The 6,000-nt window shown below is 43.5% G+C and overlaps 1 protein-coding gene across 1 annotated transcript in view; it reads left to right on the top strand.

The window, feature by feature from the left end:
• The first annotated feature begins 5,903 nt into the window (after window positions 1-5,903).
• il1rapl2 (interleukin 1 receptor accessory protein-like 2) overlaps window positions 5,904-6,000 on the top strand; it is a 1,030,579-nt gene continuing 1,030,482 nt past the window's right edge. Inside the window, exon 1 of the mRNA XM_072595577.1 lies at window positions 5,904-5,956. The gene's annotated coding sequence lies outside the window, so the exon portion shown is untranslated. The remainder of the gene's footprint in view (window positions 5,957-6,000) is intronic.

Raw genomic sequence — 6,000 nt, 5'->3', positions numbered from 1 at the left:
AGGGACACGGCCACTGTGTCATCAGAAGTCCTCCAAATTTCTTATTTACATACTTTAACCAAATTATTCAAACATTTTATGACACATATCTGGGAGAAGTGGAACTTGAACCTAAGTGTGGAGGTTGAGATATTGCCACTGCAGCCACGATAGTATGTCACAGGAAATAGATATTTTCCATATCAACCTGTTCAGAGATTTATTACACAGGTCAAGAACAGGTGGGACTTGAACTCACATCTCCTGGGTCAGAGGTAGGAACTGCTGATATTGAGTCCAAATTAACACATGTGAATTTTAAAAATTTCATGAGAAAACAAAGCGCACACACACTGTTTGAATAAAAAAAGGACACTGCCAATATATGCCTTATTCATTATTAATAGTCAAGTTTCAAGTGTGCAGAAAATAGGATTAAGGGAATCAATAACACAAGTTTTCAATTTTTGTTCTTTATTGCAATAAAACTGAAATAATTATGGATGCAGTTTTAACTTGCTATTAGCAATAAATATTAAAGAGTTAAAATTTAAATGTTTTATTGAAATTTGGTACAGCTGTGCTGGGCAGTGACTGAATTCACTTAAATGCATTTGTACTGGTATGGCAACTGACAATAATATACCAAAGTGAAGGATTGGGGGAATGGGATGAAAGTAGTTGGGTTTGTACTTGTTGTTGTTCTCAGACAATAAGACTGTAAGAAATTGGAGTAGGAGTAGGCAATTCCGCACTTCAAGGGCCTGTTTCCAGCCTGTTTTTTAAAAAGTATTCTCTTGTGGTTCATAAGTTGTGAGCTGGCTATGCCAGCATTTGTTCTCTGCCCATTTAGAAGTTGGGGGTTTGGGGGGGTTGTGGGGGGGGGTGCGAGCTGCCTATTTGAACTCCTGCAGTCCACATGCTGTAGTTTGACCCTCAATGCCTTTAGGTAGGGAACTCCAGGAGTTTGACCTGACAGCGAATGGACAATGTTATATTTCCAAGTCAGTATGGTGAGTGACTTGGGGGGAACTTGAAGGTGGTGTTCCCATGGACCTGTTGCCCTTATTCTTCTAGATAGGAGTGGTCGTGAATTTGGAAGGTGCTGTCTGAAAATCTTTGGTGAAATCCTGAAGTGCATCTTGTAGATAGTATGCATCGCTGCTCCTGGGCATGGATGGTGGAGGAAGTGGATGCTTTTGGATGTGATGCCAATCAAACAGGCTGCTTTGTCCTGGGTGAGGTCAAGCTCCTTGAGTCTTGTTAAAGCTGCACCCATCCAGGCAAGTGGGGAGTACTCCACCACACTCCTGACTTGTGCCTTGGAGATGATGGAAATGTTTTGCGGAGTCAGAAGGTGAATTATTCACTGCAGTATTCTTGATCTCTGACCTGCTTGTGCAGCCACTGTGGTTACATGGCGAGTCCTGTTGAGTCTGTGGCAATTCCCATGACATTGATAGGCAGGGATTCAGTGATGGTAACACCATTGAATGTCAAGGGATTGTGGTCAGATTGCCTCTTATTAGAGATAGTCACTTCTTGGCAGTTGTAAGATGTGAATGTTAGTTGTTCCGCCACTCAATAAGATCATGACTGATCCGATATTCCTCATGCCCACTTTTCTGCTCTACATGGATCCATATTTAAAATTACTTTTGGTGAGGATGAGTTTTAATTCAACTGTGATGCACCTGATCCTCCAGTAAGCTCCCAAAGCTCTATCATCTCTTACACCTGTATTGGAGGATAAGGGACACAGGTCCCACTTGATTGCTGCAAGATGGCATTGGAGTAGAAGGCTCCAGCTCTCTTTTTCTTCTTTTCTTCTTTCTCTTCTCTTTTTCTTCTGCTGAGTGCATTTCATCCCTCTTATTCTTTCGTATTTTCCTTCAGCTTCCAGCTTCCAGCGACCACTGGCAAGGATCAACAATCCCTGGCCTCCTTTGATGATTCCCAGCCTTCATCAATAATTCCTAGCCTCCAACAATTATTCCCAGCCTCTGGTGACAATCCCCGGCTTCTATCAGTGATTCCCAGCCTCCAGCAAAGATCCCCAGCCTCCATCAATGATACCCAACATCTGGTGATGATTCCTAGCCTCCATCAATGATTCCCAGTCTCTGGTGATGATTTCCAGCCTCCGGCAATGATTCCAGGCCTCCAGCAATGATTCCCAGGCTTGTGCAATCATTCCCCACCTTCAGCAATGCTTCCCAGCCTCCGGCGACAATCCCCGACCTCTGGCAATAATCCCCTATCTCTGGTGATGATCTCTGGCCTCCATCAATGATTCCCAGGCTCGTGCAATGATTCCGGCATCCGGTAACAATCCCCGGCCTCCATCAACAATTCCCAGCCTGCATTGATGATTATCAGCCTCGGGCGATGACCCCCAGCCTTCAGCGATCATTCCCAACCTCCTGCAATGATCCCTGGCCTTTGACGATGATTCCCAGCCTGGTGCAGCAGCCTTCCATAGCAACCTCTTGACCTGATGCAATGAGCTCCCAGTGTTGACATGGTGGACCTTCTGGTGTGGCATTTCACTGGCGCGGTGTGGAGCCAGGGCTTGGTGTGGACAGGAAGCTAAGTGCCAGCATGTACTGAACTCTTTCCTGCAATGCTGGACATTTTATTTCTGTATTGTCTTGAATCTTATAATTAAAGTAGCTGTGCCTTGGTACTTTTGTATCTAGGTCGGTGCTGTAATGGGCGACGTTTAAAATTTTCTTGATACTCATTGAGTCTATGTAACGATAAAGGCTAATCTATTCTGTTCTATTCTACTTGAACACAAAATCTTGGTTGACACTTCAGTTGAAGCCCAGTTGGAGGAGCCATCTTTCAAATGAGGTGTTATTTGTTATCGCCTGGATAATATTTCTGTACCTGAATCTATTTTAGTACCAAGATTTGTAACTGGATACTTTGTACCGAAGATTGTGATATGTGGTGATATTGTACACTTTTTACTGTACTCATGTACTTTAGTACTTAAATGCATGTGGCAATAAAACCTAATTATAATTCTAAAACATAATTCTAATATTTTTCCTCCAATCAACATCACTCAGAATTGTCACAACCTGTAGTTGGGAACTTGCTGTGTGCAAATTGGCTGTCACCTCTCTGTGGCAAAAGTGAGGACTGCAGATGGAACCTAGAGTTTAGATCAGAGTTGTGCTGGAAAAGCACAGCAGGTCAGGCAGCATCCGAAGAACAGGAAAATTGACGTATCGGACAAAAGCTCTTCGTCAGCCCCTCATCATTCTGTCACCTCTCTATACTTTCTATAGTGATCACAAACACTACATTGTGCGCTCATGGAGTAATGGTTCTGTACCTACTGGAGAGCCTGGGTTCAAGACCCATCTGCTTGAAGAGGTGTCCAAAGAGGTGCACGTTATGTGCAGATGTGGATTGGCCATGCTAAATCGCTGATGGTATCCAGGAATGTGTAGGTTGGGTGAATTAGCCATGGGAAATGCAGGGTTATGGGGATAGGGTTAGGGGGTGCATCTGGGTTAGATACTTTTCAGAAGGTCGATGCGAACTCAATGGGCCAAATGCCCTGCTTCCACGCTGTAGAAGGAAAGATCTTATGAGGAAAGGCTGAGGGATGTTCAGCTGTTTTCATTAGAGAGAAGAAGGTTAAGAGGTGACTTAATAGAGACATACAAGATGATCAGAGGATTAGATAGGATGGACAGTGAGAGCCTTTTTCCTTAGATTGTGATAGCTAGCATGAGGGGACATAGCTTTTAATTGAGGGGTGATAGATACAGGACAGATGTCAGAGTTAGTTTCTTTACTCAGAAAGTAGTATGGGCATGGAACAGCCTGCAACAGTAGTAGACTCACCAACTTTAAATGGTCATTGGATAAACATATGGATGATAATGGAATAGTGTAGGCTAGATAGGTTTCAGACTGGTTCCACAGGTCGGTGCAACATCGAGGGCCAAAGGGCCTGTACCGTGCTGTAATGTTCTATGTTCTATGTAGGGATTCTATGATGTTCTATAACAGGTCTGGGTAGCTGTTTGTTTTGATATCTACAATTACTTCATTGATTATAACAGGTTCTGGGGATACAAAGCTGCAACATGAAAAAATGCAAGTCATTATTTGAATAATCTTCTCTGCTGAGTGCCAGTAGTTTGAGGACATCTGATAAAAGCTGATGTGAGCCTTCAGGTGATGCTAAAAATAGCCATAAACTGCTTCTTTCAAATGAGAGTGTTAAGTGCCAGTGTCTCTTCCAACATGTTTATATTTAATCTTTAGTCATAAGGTTATGGGTGGCACAGTGGCTCAGTGGTTAGCACTGCAGCCTCACAGCACCAGGGTCCAAGGTTTGATTCCAGCCTTAGGTGACTGTGTGTGGAGTTTGCACATTCTCCCTGTGTCTGTGTGGATTTCCTCCCACAGTCCAAGGATGTGCAGGTCAGGTGAATTGGCCATGCTAAGCTGCCCATAGTGTTAGGTGCATTAGTCAGAGGGAAATGGTTCTGGGTGGGTTCCACTTCAGAGGGTCGGTGTGGACTGGTTGGGCTGAAGGGCCTGTTTCTACTCTGTAGGGAATCTAGTCGTAACTCCAAATGGTCTGATTGCCTGAAAATTTTGGCTGAGTGCTTTTGGAGGGACATCTGCAATATCAATTGGAATAAACTGCCCAAAAATCCCAAGGATTGTACTCGGAGATGGCATTTTATCATCTTCACCTGGTGACCCTGAGTAGTTTTGACACAAAAGTGTGTGCATCGTTCATTCAATGCTGTGGGAAGACTCTCGCATTCCAGTAATAAACACAAACAGATGTGTGAGGGAGAGAACATGACAAACGAATAAAGGGGGAGAGAGATAAAGTTAAGGAGAAAAAGATTCTAATCTTTACGTCAATAGCGTTTATTTGCCAGAATTGTGAGGGATCTGTGCGTAATTGGCTGAGGGATGTCTGTCAGGGCATCCCTGATAGTAATGACATGTGCACTTAAGAGATATCACACTTCAGAAAGATAAACACTGAAAGGTACTGGTGTAAACTGTTTCCTCTGTGTCTTGCAAGGAGATGGATGCGATATTGCTGAGATGCTTTGAATGTGAGTCTGTCCCCACACCGAATAAAAGCTGTGCAGAGGAGTGGTTAGTCTGTCGTTAGTTATGATATAGTCAATCACAAGAAGCTGGGTATAAAATAAGGATAGTTGGTCATATCGTATCTACGCATTTTTGTTTTACGAACAAGCCAGCTGTACACAGAGATATCCTGTAACCACTTAGCAAAATCCCACACAGTGTAACACTAACCACGTTTTTCATGCTGTTAATTTTTTTTCTCTGATCTCCGGGCCATGACGTTCCCATTACTCCCTAACAAATAAGGGGAGCCTGATAGGGTGAAAGGGTTAAATCGAGGGTGAAAAGGGTTACATTGAAACTGAAACGGCAATCCGGCAAGTTTGTCCCTGATCACCGTGACCAGTTGATTTCTGCTGTACGGTTACACTCACAGCTTCCAAGTTTGGATCATTTTTTAAAATTAAAAAAAAAACTTAATCGCGTGTAGTAGTTCCGTACCGTTTCCGAAACCCCCTAACGCCATCTCAAAAACTATCAATGACCCCAATATGGCATTTAATTCCACACAGCCTTTATTAATATGCTTGCTTTTTGAGACTTGCACCTGTATGCCTGAATTAAGCACTCATTCGTAATTTTGCGATTAAAATAAAGCGGGAGAGAAATAAGAAGTGCCCGATGCATCGTGAATGGGGGGGGGGGGGGGGAGTGAACTCATTCCCATGCATGTACCTTTCCAAAAATATCACTTTAATGATGACTGCTTCCAGGATGCAGAGAAGTGAGCACTGCAATTTGACCCTGGTGCAGAGTGTGTGCAGCAAGTCCCCAGTAGGCGGCGGTGATGGTGTTGCTGAATGTTAACGGGGTAGACAAATTACTGCTTAAACAGGTACGCTTTCTCTCTCTCTCTCTCTCTTGTGGCTGTGGGTTAGT

The sequence above is a fragment of the Chiloscyllium punctatum genome, chromosome 25 (assembly GCF_047496795.1).
Source record: "Chiloscyllium punctatum isolate Juve2018m chromosome 25, sChiPun1.3, whole genome shotgun sequence".
Lineage (NCBI taxonomy): Eukaryota > Metazoa > Chordata > Chondrichthyes > Orectolobiformes > Hemiscylliidae > Chiloscyllium > Chiloscyllium punctatum.
The sequence above is the reverse complement of the archived record's forward strand: the minus strand, read 5'-3'. Positions and strand labels throughout refer to the sequence as shown.